Consider the following 24,881-nt stretch of genomic DNA (forward strand, 5'->3'; position numbering starts at 1 on the left):
CAATCCGCCCTCGCTGGGAAGGATAAGCCGAACGAGCTTTGCTCTCCTTCCCAGCTAATAGCCAAGGAGGGTGAAGCAGGGTGGACAACGGCTCCCCCTGGGAAGAACACTGCAGTGTCTTCCGGGATTCTTTGCGGGGAGCAAAGAATCCGGTGATTCATCACCACCGTCGCTAGGGAGGTTCCAACAAAGGAGCCAAGCTCACCTCCCTAGCTAAAAGACAACGAAGCCAACGACCAAAGGAGAACGCGGCCGTTGTTGTCCCGGCCGGTCGGAGGAAACCGCCCGCCTTTCCGCCCGCATCAGTGAATCACCAGCAGCCGTAGTGAAGTGGAGAGTTGGAGGACAATAAAGTCGGTAAATTTAGTAATTTATTTTGTTTTGTTTACCCTTTTTCGTTGTCACGAAAATCCGAAATTCTGTAGAGGCACCTAGGCCGCCCTGAAAAGAAGGGTTCGCAGGGCAAACAAGAACCCGAGTGGTGGGCAATCCCTTACTTACAAAATACACCATGAGACTGGTAAAAATTAGTCTTTATTGTATGTATTATTCACTGTGTTTCACATTAATAGGTACATTTCATTTTTGGGGATTTTTTATTGCATCGAACTACAACAATTTGTACGTAGTTTTCAAGGAGTTATTTTATAGACTTCTTCCAAAATTTGGCGAATCTATTCCAATTCGTATACCAATTAATTGGTATACTTAAGGGTTTATATGTGGCAGATAGGGAAAATACTGAAATTTTCTGCTTTTTCCTACACAATATTACGAATAAGTTTGTGAAAATTATAAACTATTTGAAATTTTTTATTTATTTATTTATTTATTTATTTATTTATTAACAGTTTAAGTTTTATTAACAGTTTGTGCCGTATACAAAAGATTCCTCCATTCCACTCGGTCCATGGCCGCGCGTCGCCAGCCACGCAGTCTGCGAAGGGTCCGCAAATCGTCTTCCACCTGGTCGATCCATCGTGCTCGCTGCGCGCCACGTCTTCTTGTACCGGTCGGGTTGCAATTGAGAACCGTTTTCACCGGGCTATTGTCCGACATTCTGGCTACGTGCCCGGCCCACCGTAGTCGTCCGATTTTCGCGGTATGACAGATGGGCGGCTCCCCCAACAGCTGATGCAACTCATGGTTCATTCGCCGTCTCCATGTGCCGTCTTCCATCTGCACTCCACCGTAGATGGTACGCAGCACTTTCCGTTCGAAGACACCAAGTGCGCGTTGGTCCTCCACGGGCATGGTCCAGGTCTCGTGCCCGTAGAGAACTACCGGTCTAATCAGCGTCTTTTAGATGGTCAACTTCGTACGACGGCGAACTCTGTTCGACCGAAGTGTCTTGCGGAGGCCAAAGTAAGCACGATTTCCTGCCACGATGCGTCTACGAATCTCTCTGCTGGTATCATTGTCGGCGGTCACCAGTGAGCCCAAGTACACGAACTCTTCAACCACCTCGATTTCGTCGCCACCGATGCAAACTCGAGGCGGGCGGTTCTCATTCTCTTCTCGTGAACCTCTTCCTATCATGTACTTTGTCTTCGACGTGTTGATGGCAAGTCCGACGCGCTTGGCTTCTCTTTTCAGTCTGATGTAGGCTTCCTCCATCTTCTCAAAGTTTCGTGCAATAATATCAACGTCATCGGCGAAGCCAAGTAGCTGAACGGACTTTGTGAAAATCGTACCACTCGTGTCGATCCCTGCTCTTCTGATTACACCTTCCAGCGCGATGTTGAATAACAGACACGAGAGACCATCACCTTGCCGTAACCCTCTGCGTGATTCGAAGGGACTCGAGAGCGTCCCTGAGACACGTACTACGCACATCACCCGATCCATCGTCGCCTTCACTAATCGCGTCAGTTTGTCCGGGAATCCGTACTCGTGCATAATCTGCCATAGCTGATCTCGATCGATAGTGTCGTATGCGGCTTTGAAGTCGATGAACAAATGATGTGTGGGCACATTGTACTCGCGGCATTTCTGCAGTACTTGACGAAGAGCGAACACCTGGTCCGTGGTAGATCGTTCGCTCATGAAACCCGCCTGGTACTGCCTCACGAACTGTCTTGCAATTGGTGATAGTCGACGGCATAGTATTTGGGAGAGTACCTTGTAGGCGGCGTTCAGCAGGGTGATTGCTCGGTAATTACAGCAATCCAGCTTGTCGCCCTTTTTGTAGATAGGACACACGACACCTTCCATCCACTCCTCCGGTAAAATCTCCTCCTCCCAAATCTTAGTAATCACCCAGTGCAGCGCTTTAGCCAGTGGCTCGCCACCGTGTTTTAGTAGCTCGCTTGGTATTTGGTCAACCCCAGCGGCTTTATTATTTTTGAGCCGGCTAATCTCCTCCTGGATTTCTTGGAGATCCGGAGCCGGTAGTGTAATGTCTTCCGCGCGTGCTCCCAGGTGCGTTACCGTGCCATCCTCGTCATCTGCTGCATCGCCGTTCAGGTGTTCTTCGTAGTGCTGCCGCCACCTCTGGATCACCTCACACTGGTCCGTGAGAAGATTCCCGTTTGTATCTCTGCACATGTCGGCCTGTGGTACGTGGCCCCTGCGCGAGCGGTTCAACTTCTCGTAGAATTTCCGTGTGTCTTTAGCGCGGTACAGCTGCTCCATCGCTTCGCGATCTCGGTCTTCCTGCTGGCGCTTTTTGGTCCGGAAAACCGAGTTCTGCCTGTTCCGTGCCTGTTTATATCGCGCCTCGTTCGCCCTCGTGCGGTGTTGCAGCATTCTCGCCCATGCTGCATTCTTCTCTTCGACTAACTGCTCGCATTCGCCGTCGTACCAGTCGCTTCTTCGGTCCGGGCCCACCGTACCTAGTGCAGTGGCTGCGGTGCTGCCTATGGTGGATCGGATATCTCTCCAGCCATCTTCAAGGGCAACTGCGCCTAGCTGCTCTTCCGTTGGTAGTGCCACTTCCAACTGCAGCGCGTATTCTTGAGCCACTCTGTCATCTTGTAGCCGCTCGATGTTAAGCCGCGGCGTTCGGCTTCGACGAGAGCTATGCACTGTCGAAAGTTTTGAGCGCAAGCATACTGCAACCAGGTAGTGGTCCGAGTCTATATTCGCACTGCGATAAGTGCGGACGTTTGTGATGTCCGAGAAGAATCTACCGTCGATTAGAACGTGGTCGATTTGATTTTTTGTTACTTGGTCCGGTGATCTCCAGGTGACTTTGTGGATATCTTTGCGAGGGAAGAAGGTGCTTCGGATTACCATTCCACGGGAGGCTGCGAAGTTCACACATCGTTGGCCGTTGTCATTTGATACGGAATGCAGGCTGTTAGGCCCGATCACCGGTCTGTACATTGCCTCCCTTCCTACCTGTGCGTTCGTGTCGCCGATGACAATTTTCACGTCTCGCAGAGGGCAACCGTCGTATGTCTGCTCCAGCTGCATGTAGAGCGCTTCTTTCTCGTCGTCGGGTCTACCTTCGTGTGGGCAGTGCACGTTGATGATGCTGTAGTTGAAGAAACGGCCTTTGATTCTCAACTTGCACATCCTTGCGTTGATCGGCTGCCACCCGATCACACGTTGGCGCATCTTGCCCAGCACTATGAAGCCGGTTCCCAGCTCGTTGGTTGTACCACAGCTCTGGTAGAAGGTAGCCGCTCGATGCCCGCTTTTCCACACCTTCTGTCCCGTCCAGCAAAGTTCCTGCAGCGCCACGATATCGAAGTTGCGGGGGTGTAGCTCGTCGTAGATTATCCTGTCACATCCTGCGAAGCCGAGCGATCTGCAGTTCCATGTTCCGAGTTTCCAATCGTGATCCTTTATTCGTCGCCTGGGTCGTTGCCGATTGTTCTGGGTCGTATTCTCTTCTGTATTGTTCGTTATGTGGGTTTTTTTAAGGGGCGGCTTATAGGGCCTACGCCAACCACCTGTCTCGCCGGTGGGTCATCGTGCCAGGACTGCTTAAGGTCCCACCTGGACACCAGGACAGGTTTACACCTTCCGAAGAAGGGTAACCCCCCCCCTTCCCTGTCAGCATACGACCAAAGTTCCCACCGGGGTTGGTTACCCGATCTTCACTAAGGTTACTCGTATCCCAGTCGACGCCACGGGGAGGCCAGGGCTAGGAGTTACTGAGCAGGAGGCTAAGGACCGCAAGTGGGGTCTATTTTATGCCTTCAGGTACAAGAGGCTTACGCACTGCCCAGTCATTGACGAAATTTTTTAATAGTTTTATTTTTTATTTAACCGTGATTTTTTAATAAATAGTGACCATCGCTTCAAAACGTAGTCTATTTTTCATGGCTTTCGGTGAGCACGATCTCTCGAGTTGCTGAACTGAAAATTATGGAATAGAAATTAATTTTTAGTATTCTTTACAGATTTAACTCGCCGCGCAGATAGCTCTGAATTAGACCCGCTGGTGCCCTAAGACGATTTCGCTAGATTTTCAGAGCACTGTGCACCCAGCGCATTAACGCAAGTGACGGAAGGTTATCAAAAAGTTTCGTGAAAATGAAAATTCCAGTAATGATGATGATTTTCCCAAACGGTTCGTTTTGGAGAGGTTTTTATTTGTTCTTTAGCATAAGGATTAGCGATAATAATTCAAATCAAGGATACTACTGGGAAGTCACCTTTAGAAAAAGTCGATGTCGAAGTAAAATTTGGAACTATGCACTTCAGAGATAGCGTGATATCAGGAGCTGCGATTTCATTTCAACGCTTTTTTGTGAAAAGGGCGATACAAATGTAAACATAAGGCTTTTTTCATACATGCGGATGAGGGCTTTGAGACGCAACAAATTTACCTAAAAATTTGGATTCTACGATATTGCTTTCTTAAACTACAGCAAAAAATACAACGGGCGAGATTGTATTCTTGTTTGTTTATTTAAAGTTTCGCCCTCCGCGCTCCATGCAAACAAACAGAGCGATACTCTTTTGCTAGCAGTTTAGAGGCGAAACTGTTTTTTCGTATTTTTTAGGATTATTAGCTGTAAATAGTAGCAATGATCTCTAATGAAAAACCCAGACGAAATCGGTGGTGTAAAACGGTAGTTATTGTAAAAAACGTAAGGGTGATACTTCAATGCTGATAGGTGGGACCGAAAAAGTAAATAATCGCCAAAGGGGCGATACTATCATTTTGTCAATTTCAATAGCAAAAACAAATTTTAATTTAATAATTTCAAATACTTTATGAAGTTTTGGGTTTCGATCACTGAATCATGCAATCTAGGATGTAAAAAATACAATAGTTCTTAAATAGGAAATAAAACCAAGTTTGGAAATATTCACTGTTGATTTTATTTGAATGGTGTCAATGCTAGTATCGTTTTTTTTTCAAGGAAAAGGTTGATTTCTTAGTTCTCAGTCGCGTTGGAAATTTGAGTAAAGTAAAAACTTCAAATCGATTAAAAGAAATCGATTTTTTTGGCTCAGTACAATATATAACTCCTTTTGGAAAATTCAGTTTTCCCACCACAATGCATTGATTGAGGAATTTTGATATTTTATTAACAGAGCATTAGGAATAATTCGTTCGTATGTCTATTTTATGGGCCATTTTTTCGATTTCACATTGATTTGGTTTGAGATTTCTAGCATTGATGTGTTCCTATGCTGATTTGAGCGATTCTATGAGTCCTGCCACTATCCCATGTAGTATGTGTTATCAAAAACATCGCGAAGCATCAAGTTCTAAATGTTCTCAAACAATATAATATACGAAGAGAGTGATAAGAGTTGTAAGAAATGTCTCGTCACACTGTTAGGTGGATTAAAAGCGTTTTTGCTGTACTTTTTTATTTCGGTCGTTTTGTTGATTTCTATAATTTATTCAGTTTATTCGAGATTTTATTCGTGCAAGACTAGAAACTGTTTTTATCCCACCTCTAGTTGAGTGCCTACTTCTCGTGAGTTCTTCAAACTAATCCAATAGTGAAATGTGTAAGAAATGTCTCATCTCACTGCTAGGTGGATTAAATCGGTTTTTCTATATTTTCAAGATGAGCTAAACTAACAATGACAGATTAGCTTTTTACATTTCTTACAAAAGAAATGTATAGGATTCGCTCAAACTTTGAAAACTTTTTCCGAGGTCCGGAGGGCCGAGTCTCATATACTAATCGACTCAGCTCGACAAATTGAGATAATGTCTGTATGTGTGTGTATGTGTGTATGTATGTATGTACAAAATGTCATGTAATTATCTCAGCACCTCTGTGAAGTTGGCCGGAAAATTCAAGGAAATTCGATGAACTAAATTTTATTTGTTTGGTGGTCGTTTGGTGGTGATTGGTAGTCGGTTTTTAACGTTTGGTGATGGGCGGGTAATTAATTAAAAAAACATTAAAAAATTAACGTGAAGTTGGCCGGAATAAAATGAAACATCATTATTTCACTACCAAATCTAGTCAGATCGATAGGAAATCGTTTGGTGGTCATGAATATGCAATTTTTTGGTTTGGTGGTGAATAGTTAGTTAGTTATTAGCAAAAACAACAATGCGAAACTAACAACCAAACATCTCCATTGAAATCCTTATCGGAGGAAGCGCATGGTGTTTCGTATTTTCAAAGTTTTACAACACGTGCTTCCACAAACTGTTTGTAATGCTAAATTTTCTTTATATTCAAAAGCATATATACCACCGTTGTTTGCATATTCGTTCCGTCCCAATATCATAGAATATGTGTCAATTATGCGTTCCGTAAATCAACTGTCTACGTGAGGGTCAAAGGACCGAGTCGTGTTATTGCATCCGCGGTTATAACATCCGAATGGAGTGCGTCGCAACGTACGGGACATTATGACGCACAAGCATGTATTATAATATCCGAAAGTAAGAATGTGTCAAAAGATCCGAAATCGTTCTTGTTGCAAGTCCGAAACGATACTGCGTCAGTATTTCTGGGATCCTATAATGCATATAAATGTAATGATGTAAAGTTATTGTGTTGTATGATGTAAAGTTATTGTGTTGCAAGGTCTGGGAATAAATGGCAAACTCATAGTTTCGAATGTAATATTGCATAAGAACTGCGTAATAACATGGGGATGTTTCATAAAGTCTGTGATGTTATGAAAACGAATATGCGTCATGAGGTACTGGACTGTATGACACATATGCTTTAAGGATCATATTTCGTTATCAAAATCCTGGACACTGTATCGTACTTTTACAATAAATATGAATTTTATGTTAGACGTCATTCCAAACTTGATACAAATTACCAAACCGTTATTCACAAAATGACGAGACTTACATGCGCAGTTGCATAAAATTCCAATTATTTTCATTTAAAGTAAAACTGTGAGATTTTAGAAATAAAACGATATGGAAAATTAAATCAATCGTTAAACTATATCATTTTTTATGATCATATATATATATATATATATATATATATATATATATATATATATATATATATATATATATATATATATATATATATATATATATATATATATATATATATATATATATATATATATATATATATATATATATATATATATATATATATATATATATATATATATATATATATATATATATATCAGGGTTACACTGAGTGACTATATTCGTAAATCTGGCACGTATAGGTTTCGTTCAAACACAAATATAAGCAATTCTCCAGGTAAAGTTTCTATTTTAATTGCGAGTATTTTATAAATACCACGAAACGACTTTGGGAGGCTTAGTACGAATCGGGCTTATTAATCGAACGAATTTTTTTATGGAATATTTGAGAAAGTTTCTAATATTGTGCTAGGGAGCGCTGTTTTGGAAAAAAATGTATTCCAAATAATTAGATTGTTGTTAGTAATAACACTTAATTATAACAAGTAAATTTATCATTTTTATGGATCCGCTGTATAGTATCTTTCATCATATATCTTTCTTTAAGTGAGACTATCAACTATGTTTACTTAATCGGTTTGTGAATTGTAGAATATGCGTTGGTCAAATTCGGACCTGTTACGAGATCGCAAAAAACCAAATATATATATATATATATATATATATATATATATATATATATATATATATATATATATATATATATATATATATATATATATATATATATATATATATATATATATATATATATATATATATATATATATATATATATATATATATATATATATATATATATATATATATATATATATATATATATATATATATATATATATATATATATATATATATATATATATATATATATCAGGGTTACACTGAGTGACTATATTCGTAAATCTGGCACGTATAGGTTTCGTTCAAACACAAATATAAGCAATTCTCCAGGTAAAGTTTCTATTTTAATTGCGAGTATTTTATAAATACCACGAAACGACTTTGGGAGGCTTAGTACGAATCGGGCTTATTAATCGAACGAATTTTTTTATGGAATATTTGAGAAAGTTTCTAATATTGTGCTAGGGAGCGCTGTTTTGGAAAAAAATGTATTCCAAATAATTAGATTGTTGTTAGTAATAACACTTAATTATAACAAGTAAATTTATCATTTTTATGGATCCGCTGTATAGTATCTTTCATCATATATCTTTCTTTAAGTGAGACTATCAACTATGTTTACTTAATCGGTTTGTGAATTGTAGAATATGCGTTGGTCAAATTCGGACCTGTTACGAGATCGCAAAAAACCGTTTGAGGGGATAGTGTGCGCAATCGGTCAAGCTTTCAAGAAAACATTAGTTATTACAAATCGATTGACAGATTTCAATGTTACACTTCAAAAAATTATAAATCTTATCGTTGACGTAATTTCAAACATGACACAATTTAGCAAAACGTAATTCACGAAGTGACGAAATATAACCGTGTTCCGTTTAATCTTACATGAAAGCTGTATTTTTCATGCGCAGTGCTATAAAATTAAACTTGTCAACCATTAAAACAATCACCATATGTGGAGTAAGATTTCGTGATTTAGGAAAGTCATCATCATGTAAAATGAAAATCGAACATAAAACTATGTCATTTTTATTCTCGAATATGTCAGGGTCAGGTGATGAAAATACACACGATTTTTATAGGTATGTAGCTCGTAACTCCATTTTTAGATGATTTGGGCCAGCTCCTACTTTTATTGAATATTTACTATAAAGTTTCACATATCGAAAAGAACTTTTCATTTCCGGACCAATTGATCAGACTTTCGCAAAAAAAAACAAATATGTTCAAATCTGTTGACATGGTCGAATCACTCAGTGCCCCTACGAATTGTTTGTATGTATTCAGATGAAATTGTTATTTAAATTAATTGCTTGTGAATTCAGATCTACTTAATAAATAATTAGATTGTTTGATGAAATGCACGAAAAACTTCTTTATATCTATGAACATCGTTCGTAATATACACGAGAAATGTTTGGGTATTTTATCAAAGAATGCATACAATTAACGAAATTGATTCGTTATCGACCAACGAAATTTTTGTTGTACTATTTACGAGCTACTACTACTAAACTAACTTCAAAACTCAATTTTGATAAATTTTACGATAGAGTTTTCGTGAACATTCTGAATAACATTCACACTATTTGCGCAAAAGATTCGGAGTCGACCCATTTTTTCTTCAAATGATCTTATTGCAACCATGGAAATAGTTTTAACAATAATGATTAACTGGCCCATTCTAGTACCAAAAAAATGGTAAGAGTTTTCCGATACAATCGATATTTGCCATTCTCATATAGAAAGGTTATGCAATTACATAATTTATTGAACTCAATTTTAGTCGATTGCTGGTTGTTTGGTGGTGATTGGTAGTCTGTTTTTAACGTTTGATAGTCAGCGGTTAATTAATAAAAAATATTAAAAAATTAACATGAAGTTGACCGGAATAATAAAAAACATTATTGTCTTGCTACAAAATCTATTCAGATCGATAGGAAATCGTTTAGTGGTCACGAATAGGCGAATTTTTTGGTATGGTGGCGAATAGTTAGATAATTATTCACGAAAATAAAATCTATAGCATCTAACAACCATGCGTCTCCATCGAAATTCTTCACGGAGGAAGCGCCTTGGACTTCATATTTTTCTACGTTTTACTACACGCGCTTTCACATCCTGTTCACAATGCTTAAGTTTATAAATGTATTCAAAGACCTATATAACGTTTTCCAACTATGAAGGTCAGATTATACCGTATGGGAATACTGTAGCGTAGTTGATAAGCTCATGTCAGTCTACGCAGCTAACCGGAGTTCGAACTCGCATCACCGCATATAGTGTGCTAGGACGTTTTCCACCATCGGTCAGATCAACCATAAAAAACCTGTTTTAATCCACCTAGCGGTGCAATTGTGCCTTTCTCATTTCTCTAAACTATGGCACGGAGGCTTTTTATGTTCAACATAATTGTGGAAATGTCCATTACATTCTTAGTACACTTTGCACTTATACACAATGACATGCCAGCCACGAACTTGATGAGCTACGTGTCGACGGTGAAACACTTGAAACAAAAAATATCATACTTCATTAGCATAATTATAAGATCAATGTTATTTGCTTGCTAACTCATTTTGTCATGCGGGGGTGGGTATGTGAGGAGGGCGAAAGTCCCATGAACGCACGACTCCCCAGCTTAAATTGGTATGCTTTGTGATATAGTGGTGGTTTAAAGATGATGGGGTTGAAAGGGAGGGGTATGAGGGCTGGATGGGGTGGTGGTCTGAGGGGTGATTTAAGGAGATTTTTGGGGGAGGGGAGTGAACAGTAGAGGGGGGGGTGTAACCCCTCTCCGTAAACCATCAACTACGCCCCTGTTAAAATCCAGAAACCTTATGCGAGTCAAAAAAAACTCGGCCGGGATTAGGTTGACGTTTTTCAGAGTGATTGCATAACCTTTCTATATTAGAAAGGCAAAAATATGCCAAAATCCAAATGAAATCGTCGTCAAATTTTTTTTCGAGTTTGCATCAAATCTCGACGTTTCATGCACCTTGAACACATTTAGCATCAAAAATAAAAATTCTATTTTTAATTTTTCCTGTAGTTTATATGAGAAATTTCTGTGTGGCCGCACTCTGAAACCCGTAATTCCGGAACCAGAATTCCGATCGATCCATAATTCAATAACAGCCGATGGGAAGGTTGCACCTTTCATTTGAGACTAAGTTTGGGCAAATCGGTCCAGCCATTTCTGAGAAAAATAAGTGACATTATTTGACACATACGCACATACATACACACACACATACAGACTTTTTCCGATCTCGACGAACTGAGTCGAATGGGATATGACACTCGGCCCTCCGGGCCGGGATTAGGTTGCCGTTTTTCAGAGTGATTGCATAACCTTTCTATATGAGAAAGGCAAAACAAATGATCTTTCAAGATGTACTCAGTTTATATTGCGTTTTTGACGATATTTGGACATCGGCAACGACCCGTGGTTGTGGAAATCTGAAATCGTCTTTGTTCTCCGTATATTTTGAATCTTTCTTTTTTTTAAATAATTTGAATACGGTTGACTGATTTGGCTCAAATTTGGAAAAGAGTCACAGGGTGGAGTGGACATGGTTCCGTTATGCTGGGAATCTTTGGCTTGATTGGCTTAAAAATTATGCAAAAAGATTATTTATCTCATTAGATTCTAAATGAATTTTCTTCTGTCCTTGATTTATTATAAAAAATTTACTAGAAATTGCATATTTTTTAAAAATGGTCGAGCATTAGCCTTTTTTTAATTTGGTCGATTGTAATCATAATAAATGTACATTTGATCTACGCATATTATACATTTTCGGAAACGGCACATCAATACCTTTCGAACTGTTTCAATCGGATCTTATTTGAACGAGATATTGACAAATAACTAAAATAGTGCCCAACAACACCTTTTTCAAAGAAATCTTGAATATGCTTCATTGAAAAAAAAAAAACGTTTTCAGCGATCCAAAATTAACTTTGAAAAAACCTTTCTTCTTGGCTTATCGCGATTATCTTAAAATTGTTAAAATCTGCCACACTAGATATGAAAAATTAACTGAAAATATGAAAAATAAATTTTCCTGTAGTACAAAATAGAGCAAAAACAAAAAAAAGAAAGTAAAAGAAAAGCGTTTTGTTTTTTTAACTCGAACTTCTTTGAATGAGAAATAGAGTATTATTTTCGTGTTCAGCTACCCAAAATTAATCTAGAAAACACTTTTTCTCGTAACTTTATTTTTCTTGTAAACTAGTATAATATTATTTAAGACCAAGAGGGATATGTGAAAAACAGAGCAATTTTCACTGGGTGCTTAATAACATCACCAGTTTTTATCGGATTTTCGTGATCTTAGGCTTAAAATTCACGTGAGAATTTTGTCTATCGTATAAGATTTTAAAAGATTTTTTTGGCCGAATAAGTTTTTTATGAAAAATCAACTAAAAATGAGTAATTTTACCAAACATTACTTTTTTTGACTTTGGTTGCTTTTAACCCTAAATTGTTGATATTTTATCCTAACATGTTATACATTTTTGAAATGATCACATCAATACCTTTCGAATGTTGAGTTGTTTGTGTTAATCGGAAGGTTTGTTCCTGAGATATTGACCAATAATTGCAAAAAGTGCTCAAAAACACGTTTTTCAAAAAAATCACAAAAACGGTTCTTTGAAAAAGAAAATGGATATGTCTTACGTGTTCAGCGACTCAAAATTGATTTAGAAAACACCTTTTTTCTTAACTTCATGCAATCACCCCAAAATTTGTAAACTAGTGTTGTTAGCAAGAGTTGTTGTAAAGCTAAGCAATCCTGGATAAATTTAACCACCATGTATAATTTGACGTCATCAGCATAAAATAAGGGACACCCAGGTGGTAATATTGTAGCCAAGACAATATTAAACAGTGTAAACAAGAGTGGGTCCAACTTACTTCCTTGAGAAACACCCGATTTGTTTGAAAATGTGGTTGAAGAAACGCATCCAATTTTCACAATAAGTTGACGATCACTCAGATACGATTCGAGCCAACGAATCAGATCAATAGAAACGCTTATTAACTTCAATCTTTCCAAAAGTGGTCTGGCAAAAGCTGATTTCAAGTCAGTATATATCATATCGATCTGAGCACCAGCGTCCATATTTCGTAAGCAGAATAAGACGTTTTGAACGAGATTCGTTGAGGTTAACGAATTTTTGAATCCATGTTGGTCGGGGGAAATGTAGCTTTGACTGGATGCAAAGCGTACACCGTTCAGTACGATCTCAAACACTTTGGAACAAGCGCACAATGATGTAATTCCTCGATAATTTTCAACATTTCGTCAAGACCAGGAGTTACAAAATATTTTAGTTTGCTGAATGCTGATATAACCTGCAGCTCTGTAACCGTGAATCTTCTCATAGGACAGATTCGATCGGCAGATGAAGTAGTATCACTTAATACGCTTTTAAAATAAGTAGCGAATAGGTCACACTTCTGAGAAGTCAGACTAGTAGTCTGATATTTTAAAATCATATCAGTTGGTAATCCGTTCGTCTCCCGCTTGCAGTTCACGAATTTTTAAAACTGCCGGAGATTATTGCGCAGGTTTGCTTGTGTTCGAATGGAGTAGCGTTTGTACAAGAAAAGGTTATTACTCGCTAGCGCAAAACGATATTTGGTGAAGCGACAGCGTGTACGGCAATACAATCTAAATGTCTTAGATCTGAGTCGTTTAAGATGTCGTAGATGTATATTACCCCACGGTGGCTGGCCTACACAGAGGGACATAATCAGCCAAGTGGGCATTGATCACGGCAGGGAAAAATTCAAAAAAATAACAGGTTTCGGCAGATGGATAATAATTTCTATGGGAGGAAGATTTGAATCAAGCACAGAAATAGGTTCATGGATCTGACAGTCGGCTAGTGCTGTCTCATTCATTGAGACAAAGTCCAGGATACGACCGTAGCGATTTTCAATGCTACTAATTTGTGTGAGACAGTTGAAGCTGAATCCAGCGCAAGCGGTAGAAATATAAGAGCGAAGAACGTTGACTACAGTTGTGCGATATTGTCATGTGGCCCAAATGAGGTCAGACTGATTGTAGTCTCCAAACAGTAATTCTAAGGCAAGAAAAAACTTCATCAATCGATCGGATATGGCTGTTTGTACTAGCTAGGTCACTCTTACTGTCTGGTGGTAAATAAATTACACCGATGCTGACAAAACAATCAGGTAGCTTCAGTTTAACGAATAGCTGTTTAAGCGAAACGAGAACAGGTATGGATCGACGAAACTATTCAATGCAGTAGATACAGCGATGAGTACGCACCCTCCGCGTGATTTACTGCTGTTCACAAAACTGTGATCGTTTATATAAAGAGCATATGTACCGCCAAAAGCTGACGAGAATGAATCCTATCATCCAGGTTTCGTTGAGAACAATTATGTCGTAATGAGAAGAATAGATTGCAAGGAAAACTTAATCGATTTTTGTGCGTAGACCTCAGACGTTCTGGTAATAAATCGTCAGTTTACCATTAAAGTCTGCGTAGAGAGTCAATTCCTCAAATTCTTCCACATAATTCCAAAGATGATCGTCTGATAACTAGTACGCCTGGAGGATGTCATCATTTGAGAGACGAGCAGTACCATTCTAAGCTTAAGCAGAACATATACTGCATCTAACGCAACCTGGCGGAGTAGCGCTGCATGGAATAACGCTGGGTGCTTGAATACCAAACAGATTTGATGAAACGACGTGGCTTCGATAATCGGGTGATGTCACATACACCTGGAAGGTATAGGTAGGATTTTAAAACTATATTTCCTTGAAAACGGTGAGGTCAAGAAACACGAAAAGCCATTTTCCATAAAGATAGGTCCCTCGCAGTGCTAGAAGCGGCTCACTTTTTATCTTCCAATGCTCAATACAATTCTCCTAGAATATTTACATTAGTCCACTAGTATGTAAAACGTAGCGAAAGGCACTCAAAATTGATAAGTTTTGTCAGTTTTCAATAATATTGCAACATAACGAAGATATATGAAAAAATCATTCTTCATCGTCAACGTAAGCTGGCCCTGGCAGCACTGCTCCTATGGAATGCAATCAGACTAACTGCAATAACTTCAGTTCTAGAGCTGATCCTTGTAACTGTTAGTACTCAAATGAAAGACTTTAGTCACATTTATTAGCCTTACTTGTTTTTGTGAGCAAATCTTGCCTCAATCAAAATTTATAGCTGTTTAAAAACGTTGTTGTCCACAAACAACATGGGCATGAATAAGTTAAAAAGCGAGTAGTACCATTCAAAAATTCAGGAGGACATATACTGCTTCTTATGTTACCTGAACGGACAGATACGATGCGATCAAAATTTTCATTTTGACATTGTAGATTCACAGCGGCGGTAGAATTGTGTTCATCAACAGACTGCAGGTGAAATTTACAATAAGGGCGTGCAGCATCTTGTATTGCTTGGGAAGGGCATATACCCATTTTGGTTTTACCTGACACAGAAGAAGACGCCGACTCGTCAGGTAGTCCTAGGTTGCTCACCGAAAACATGAAGTTGGACAGACTAATTTATCCGTGATAGCTTGGCGTTACTGTCCGCCACCAGATGTATTCTTCTCCGCTGCAAACCTGATGACTGGTCGTTGAATTTTTGAATTGATCACGAACTCACGGAAGTAGATGTTCTTAGGCCAAGTGTCTTTAGACAGAGTTTTATCTCTGAGTAATTTTCTAACGCCAACTTTGAAGGTAATGAAGCTCAGAGATGAGAGCTTTGTCCTTAGGAACTAGACGAACTATTCTCGGTTGCAAATCTTTCCTCAGGCAATCTTTCACAAGTGTAGACAATCTATCACTTCATCATCCGAATGCTGATAATTAGACTCATAACAGCTCCTAAGGTGGTGAAACTGTTTTTATCGTTTCAAACGCAGTTTTGAATCCACGAATATTACTGATTTTTGTTTTGAGCGGATCATCTTTACGCTTGCACTTAGGAGTGTTTGAAAGTGGGTTAAATGGTCCGTGTTCAAGGTGTAGGGGAGTGGAGATAGATGAACCACGGGGATAGGTGAATCACTAATAGCCGTAAGCACAAAGCCGTACTAACTGTTTTTAAACCGGACTAACTTTTAACCCGGCCTAAAATATTTGGTAAGCTTTAATCGAACGATGCTGTCATTTATATGGCTGCATTCTGATCTGCGTTACACGTCAACGTTAAAAAACAACAAATTCAAGTTAAAGAAAATGAGTAAATTCAATCCGATATTTTCTTGCAGTAAAATAGCTTTTCTTCGTCAAATATCTCGTTCCATAGGGTTTGAGAACAATTTTGTCAACTTGTTGCCGATATGTTTCTGAACATAGAACTTTAACGTGCTGGATAGTTGAAAGTTGGCCGATGATGTGCAGTACTTTGTAGTGACATAATATGCACAAAAGAAAATAAATTGATATACATATGCATGTTTTTATTCAGTTTGAATAGACGCTCGTCGAGTTAGAGGTGGCTAAATATCTGTGATTGGTGAGTAACGGTTTGTCCGGAATTCCCTTTCAAAGAGAATTTTGACAGTTGGCTTTTAAGCCGGAATTATATGTTTGTCGAGATTTCATACTTTGATTAATAAATTGGTTAAAATATTTCAATTAGAATTTAAAATGAACTGTGAGTGTCATTCTAATTGAACATGATACCTATCGACGTGGAGGAGAACAATTATTTTCGTTTCAAGTGAATTTTCACAAGTTTGGAATAAAGATCAATTATCAAGGTCTGCGAATTAAAATTATACACGTTTTTCAGCGAGGTTTAAATAAAAAGTAAACAAAGATCAAACAGAAAATTAAACTTTGACAGAATGATCATTTATATTCGCGAGCGTTATATTAAATTTTTGTTTGCACTGTGGCAGACAGAATATAGATATATTTCTATAATGCATCAATGCAAATTGGAACGATTTATGCCATAAATCGAAATAAATATATTGATCACCGTTGTGTTCACAATAAATTTCAAAACATTTTGTACTCAGAAGTTTTATGTGATTTTATTCTTATTGGAACATTGCACATATTTGAATTCAATTATTTACTCTTAGCTTAGGGTATTTGTGGGGCTAATTTCTAAGCTGTTAACATTCTGATTCAATTTGCTAACAACCAGTGTAAGTAAATTCATAAAATATTGCATTTTACGATCCATATCCAATTGTCATTTGTTTGGATCTATCCCCTAAAAACAATAATTTTCTTCCGTTATTTACTTTCTTTAATGTGTGATACAATAGATATATAGGCAATCATTCGTAAAAATATGTTATCGATTTATATTAACGAATTAAATGGTCCCGCTTATTCTCTTAGCGTTAAGCAAAAAGAAAAGAATCAAAACAATTCTTATTGTAGTTCTGTTTCTAATTCACAAAAACAACTTTGATCTGAATTGATTGAACAGATCTCAATTTATCCAAACGTGCTCTACTGTAACCCTTTGATGTGCAATTGGAATCAAGCGTGTAGAGAGAAGGAAAGAACGAGGAAATAAAAAAAATGCGGGTAGATAAACACGGTAAAAAACTTTACCCATTTTATGTATTCAAATTGGCCATTTTCGGAAGTTATTCGAGTTGTCAAAAAATGGGTATTTTATTGCTTATAACAATTGGTGCTTTTTATTCATTTCACAACTACTCGATGAGATAATGTCAATGGATATACTGATCTTAATAATGAATCATTAAGAATTATTTTAAGCGAGTTAACCTGCAAACTAAGGTTCGTAGCGGAAGCTGCAAATTAGCGGCCTGCATCTGAGTACGTGGCGGAAACGGAACATTTCGGCAATGCTCATAAAAACGGCTGTTTAAACTACTGAGGATGTTGCAAATATGCGTTTGGCATTTTTAGAGCAGCCAAAAGATCCAGCCATTAAAAATATATCCAGTTGACGGTTTTATTTTGTTAAGTAGTTAAGGAGACAATAATGTGAAATGAATGTTATTTTATGTTTTTTTTAATTCAGAAATAATTCTATTGACAGTATTTTTCATTCTGGCGCGATTTTCATGAATGGATATTTTTACGCGTTTTGTTGTAACAGTTCTGCGAAAAATAAAGGGTTAAATATACCCAGGTTGACGTGCAAGATCTGTATTCATTTATGGATACGAACTCTTTACCCACCTAATGGGTTATTCCACTTTTATTGAAAATGCGTAGTTTTCTACGCATTAATTGGTATTTTATTTTATTAGTGTAGTTCGACAGTGCTTGTCTTTCCTACCTGATAAACTGGATTTATTGCCATCTTTATTGTGAGCAAAGAGAGCCATATTTATCCAGAAGAAAGCCAAAGAGAGGATTGAAAATAACGAAATGTATGCAAGAGAAGCATGACAAATTTTTGCATAGTTTTGTCTTCTTCCGGTAACATGATGCTGCCATTTGCATTGCTGCGTTCTGATCAGCAATACACGGCTATGTTAAAAAACTGTGCAATAAAGTTAATTTAAAATTCACTGTTTGTGCCATTTAATAGTCTTATTATTTCGAGAATTTTTTTATTGCTCAATAAAATGGTGAATCAAGAATCGACATCTTGTTGAATGGGATTTATAACATAAGTATTGTATCAAATAAAATAATTTTTTCGAGCAATTTCATCACAAGATGGCGGCTCTGCAGCATTTTCACCTCATGCGCGTTTTTTTGGAAGGGGTCCACGGTTGGAAATCTACCTTGCGCCTAAAACTAAAGTTTTTCTGATTCCTTATGTCAATAGCGATGTACGTAGGATTTTTTCGATATTTTGATTTTAAGCGAAATGGCGCAGTTTTGAGTGAAAAAATGTAGATAATGTCATAAAAATCTACACAAAATCGTTAATCAATAAAAAGTTAAGCAATAAAAAATTTAATCCTGCGTACGTGACTAGAAAAACCAATTTTGAATATACTGTGAAAATTTCGAAGCTACCAAAACTCATTTGCTCGAGTTACATTTCCGGCCAGTGGTTTCGAGAAAAACACGGTTAAAGTTTGCAGTACACATGGGTTATACATAAGAAGCGTTGCGGCAAAATTGAAAATTATATTTTTGAATTGTGTTCGTTCTCCATGTTTTGGGATATCCTTTTTACATCCTAAAGCACATTTTAGACTAATAAATAAAAAATCGATTGTTTTAAAATTCTACAGTGGAGTAACCGCTTAAACAATTTATTATTTAAGATCCATAATTGACTAAAACGTTATTTTGCTAATAATGGTGCATACTATCGAGAACGTCATAGAGTTGTATTGTTAGGCGCTAGCCACTCCAAGGGCTTGAAGAGCTTTTCTAACATTACACTTAGTAGTTTGTCAGTTCAGCCAAATCTGACTGTTCCAAAATAAATCAAATGCTTATAGAAAAACAGTGGAAGCTTACATCTTTTGAAAAAGTTTGTATCAGTTGCTGTTCTGCAACACATGAAAAATGCCATAAAAATTATTTATTTGCTTCAAATAATTATGTCGTCCATGGAATGGAAATCTGAAATTTTAGCCTGGTGGGGCTTATTATCCTACCCAACTAGTCTACTAACCATGCATATAGAATTTGGCAGACCTACTTTGCTGAAAATGAAGTAATTCAAATTATCAGCACGATTATCCAATCATGCCTGAATTACCAAAAGTCCAGTAATTTTAATTAATAAAAATTATAATTAGTTACTCCCTATAGTCTGCCATCTGTCTGATAATGAATTGACAATTTTAAATTTACAAATTGAACCTGATACTGGATGCAGATCAAATTTCTTGGACCAATCGTTCTGAATTTTGCACAATTCTCCTTCTTCACATCATTGCCCAGGCAACTACAAGAGCTTTTTGCAAACTGCTAAATATTATTATTTTACAATAACATGTTAATCGTTGTTTTAGCAATAATCGGACTTTGGTTTCAAAGTACTACGAAAAAATCGAAAATCGACCAAAAAATAAAAGCTCCCTTAATTATTGTGAAATGCTGTGAAAAACAACTGTGCAAATTTATCAACGTTTGTCCAGTAGATTTTGAGTTATGGTGTATACCGCAAAACAAGATTTCGATGTGGTGCCTGACTGAAAAGACAAAGAATCTTTGCATCAAAAAAAATTAAAGTGTCCAATTTTTTGCCGATAACACTTACACAACCACCCTTAAGTTCCGACACGATTTAATCGATTTTTTCGTATTCAACTTTTTGCGTCATTTTGCCAAGTCATCTGTCTAGTCTCAACTTTCGCAGCTCTTTCATACCCTGTGCATATCTGTTCTATCATAAAGAATTAAACGAAAATTTATACTACAGTGGAAATGCAAATCGTTCAAGATATGCTAGGAAGTTATAAATTACGAAACAATACAAGCAAACTCCGATAACATTTAAATAACGATCAAAATGAGAATATTTGTAACAGTTTGTTTGCCGTCATATTTACTTAGGTTATATGGCATGGCTTCATTTACAATTTTTTATTCAATCTTAGTTTTGAACTCTTTCAAAAGCAGTAAAAATATAAATAAACTTCCACTTGCTTATGGTGTTCTGTGTAAGAAGATACAACTAGAAAAGGGAACAAGTTGTGATTATATATTCTTTTCCTCATGTAAAAATAACTAAAAAATTGTGAGCAAATTAAACTTCACTCATTTTGATAGCCATAGGTAAACTAACGAACGAAAACAATTTTCATCTCTGGATCCAATTATAAAATTTCGTTCGACAGTTTGTTTCAATATGATTCGACTTCTGCTAACCTGCAATATAACTCTTCGATGTGGCGTTTTGAAATGAGCGTGTAGCACCTTCTAGATATAGGACGATAAAGAATATTTAAAAAAATGCATTTAAAATTCGATTACACCTGTTTTTCGTACGGGATAAAACTTGCTTACTTGCCCTCATATGGTTTGTGTGCAACATGGGCCATAATATTGCACATAAAGTTCGAAAAGTTGATTCAAACTATTGAGATGTATGCAAGAGGAACATGGCGGCCTTTTACACTGTTTTCATTTGGCTTCAGGATGCAGCCATTTCTGCAATGACAGGTACTAACGTCTTAGGCCGGACTAAACTCAGGCCTAAAATCAAAGATAGTACCGTGTGGCGGTACCAACTAGATTCAAGCTTACCGCTATAAGTATACTACGTAATATCCTGATGATTGAGCGTAAACATATTATTTTTCTTGTTGGCTCTTTCGGTAATCTAACCTCACACGAATTTGCGATCTCGTTAAACATTTGTAGCCGCTTTCAAAAATAATCAGTTTTTCGTCGTTAAAGTGAGGATAGGTGAACCAGGTGTTTTTCCTATGTAATATCATACTTCAGGATGCAAATTAAATGATATTTCGTGCTTTTAAAACACGTGGGTCTACGTGTTTTTATATTAGCCGGAAGAATGGTTTAACTTTCCTTCGGGAGCGGCTCAAGTATCCCCTCCCATTTGACATACATTTGTAAAATACTAATAATTATAACCGCACGTAAATTTTCATTGCCAGAGGTATTATATATGGTAAGGCATTGTTTATTCTTTCAAATTCATGGCCGAGCTTTTATGGTTTCTTTCAAATGAGCTAAGTCAGTCATCAACAATTTCAGGAAACTATCGTTGGGTACTATATTGTTACAACAACGTGAAGCCGTTCTACGGATATTAACATTCGAAAATAAGTCAGTACAGCCGTTGTACATCCAAAATAGATTCCGTGGGTGGGTTTCCAGGACGTCACGAATATCATAATCCATCTTGTCACATATGTGAAATGAATTCCCGCAGTACCTACGACATGTGATTCGTTCAGAATCATTAACCACTTTCGAGCAGTTGGTACAAGCCACGCTTTTGAGCGTACAAATAACGCCTAGCAGGTATGCAATAGGGTGGGACAAAAATTAAATTCAGCTCCGAGCAACTTTTTAGTTACCATTTGGGTCCTAGAACAACTGTGCGAATTCTTAGCTCGATCGGTGAAACTATATTTTTGCGCCCACTGTTTAAAGTTTACATGGGATTTTGCATGGGAAAATTAACTTTTACAAAATAATTCGTCCAGGAGTCACCCATTACTTCCTGAAAATAAATCGTTATGTGGCTTTTATAGGAAATTTTATAAAGAAACAAAGTCTCGAAAACCACAAAACGATCTGACGCTTGAGAAAAAAGTTATTAAGCAGAAACCGATTGATTCTCTGACGAGTGATAAAATATTAATTTTTTCTAGCACCACTGCTGTTGGTTGTCCAATTATACGCAATTTTGTTTTAATCCTCTCTTAATGCGTCTAAATCGTTTATCTATACTATTTGGCCACTTCGCAAGATTTTAAGGTATAAATTGAGGCTTCTTTTGTACATAATAAGAGAAAGTTAAAAAAATTGTATGCAAATAGACCGTCAGAAGCAGTGATGCTATGAAAAGTGAAATTTTCATCAATCTTCAGGGCATCAATCGGTTTTTGGTTAATAACTTTTTCCACAATCATCAGATCGTTTTGCAGTCTTCTAGACTTTGTTTCCTTGAGAAATCTCCTCTACTCTACTAATCAGACATCTACTTATTTTTAGGAGATAACGGGCGACTCTTGGAAGAATTAATTCGCAAAAGACAATTTTCCCATACGAAATCCCATGTAAACTTTAAACCGTGGGCGCAAAAATATAGTTTCATCGATCGAGCTAAAAATTTGCAGAGTTGTTCTGGGAGCTAAATGGGATCCAAAAAGTTACTCGGAGCCAAATTTTATTTTTTTCATATAACAATGTCCCACTCTAGTATGCAATAACTCTAAGAGGTATGACAACGTGCGCCAATAAAAGCAAACTTGCACGCAACGTGTAATAACTCAGCTACCCACCAGAAGAGGTCGCTTTTGGCGCAAAAAGGGTGACGGAGTGCACAGTGATAACGCCAAGTAAAAACAAAAAGAGCAAACAAAACCATCACATTCACAAATTACCACAACGCGATATGATCCTGATTGATGTCACGATGTCATAATTTCCTGTTAAAAACATTTTGAATCATGACTTTGTCGGGTTGAGGATCCAAGGGGAGGGTTCTGGGGGTCCGGACTCCTTCCGATATTTTTTTGATCGCTAAGAATTTTTTAATTAGTTTCAAGTTTATAATAGTTTCAAACTCAAAATCATCCTAAACCAAACTTGACTAACAAAACTTATACATATTCATTAAAAGAAGGTATTATGTATTACGAATTGTAGAATATTCATTTTAAAACCAAAATTTTAGACCCCTCCCGAAAAAAAATTCTGTGTAAATACTTCATTAAGTATATTTGTTTTCCTCCCCTAGTGTGTCTTAGTGTTACAAACTTTTTGAAGAATTCCCGGTACGTACGTTGTAATGTGGGTGTCCTGATGCAGTTCCTATACATCATTATATTCGAAATCTTACAACACAATAACTTTGCATCTTAACATCCAATTATTTATAAGCATTATAGAATCCCAGACATTATGTCGCAGTATCGTTTCGGACTTTGTGAAACAAGAATGATTGTGAATCACATTCTTACTTTCGACTATTATAATATGCCCTTGTGCGTTATAATGTCCAGGACGTTATGATGCTATGATACGGTGCCGTCTCAGTTCTTTGACCCTAGAGAGGACAGTCGATTTACGGAACGCATAATTGTCACATTTTCTGCTGGGTACCTTTCGTACATAGGGCAATTATGGAAACAATGCCGGTATATAGGTCTTTGAATACATTTATAAACTTAAGCATTGTGAACAGGATGTGAAAGCGCGTGTAGTAAAACGTAGGAAAATATGAAGTCTAAGGCTCTTCCTCCGTGAAGAATTTCGATGGAGACGCATGGTTGTTAGATGCTATAGATTTTATTTTCGTGAATAATTATCTAACTATTCGCCACCATACCAAAAAATTCGCCTATTCGTGACCACTAAACGATTTCCTATCGATCTGAATAGATTTTGTAGCAAGACAATAATGTTTTTCATTATTCCGGCCAACTTCATGTTAATTTTTTAATATTTTTTATTAATTAACCGCTGACTATCAAACGTTAAAAACAGACTACCAATCACCACCAAACAACCAGCAATCGACTAATATTGAGTTCAATAAATTATGTAATTGCATAACCTTTCTATATGAGAATGGCAAAAATCAATTGTATCGGAAAATGCTTACCATTTTTTTGGTACTAGAATGGGCCAGTTAATAATTATTGTTAAAACTATTTCCATGGTTGCAATAAGATCATTTGAAGAAAAAATGGGTCGACTCCGAATCTTTTGCGCTAATAATGTGAATGTTATTCATAATGTTCACGAAAACTCTATCGTAAAATTTATCAAAATTGAGTTTTGAAGTTAGTTTAGTAGTAGTAGCTCGTAAATAGTACAACAAAAAATTTCGTTGGTCGATAACGAATCGATTTCGTTAATTGTACGCATTCTTTGATAAAATACCCAAACATTTCTCGTGTATATTACGAACGATGTTCATAGATATAACGAAGTTTTTCGTGAATTTCATCAAACAATTTAATTATTTATTAAGTAGATTTGAATTCACAAGCAATTAATTTAAATAACACTTTCATCTGAATACATACAAACAATTCGTAGGGGACTGAGTGATTCGACCATGTCAACAGATTTGAACATATTTGTTTGTTTTGCGAAAGTCTGATCAATTGGTCCGGAAATGAAAAGTTCTCTTCGATATGTGAAACTTTATAGTAAATATTCAATAAAAGTAGGAGCTGGTCCAAATCATCTAAAAATGGAGTTACGAGCTACATACCTATAAAAATCGTGTGTATTTTCATCACCTGACCCTGGCATATTCGAGAATAAAAATGACATAGTTTTATGTT

The sequence above is a fragment of the Topomyia yanbarensis genome, unplaced genomic scaffold (assembly GCF_030247195.1).
Source record: "Topomyia yanbarensis strain Yona2022 unplaced genomic scaffold, ASM3024719v1 HiC_scaffold_69, whole genome shotgun sequence".
Classification (NCBI taxonomy): Eukaryota; Metazoa; Arthropoda; class Insecta; order Diptera; family Culicidae; genus Topomyia; species Topomyia yanbarensis.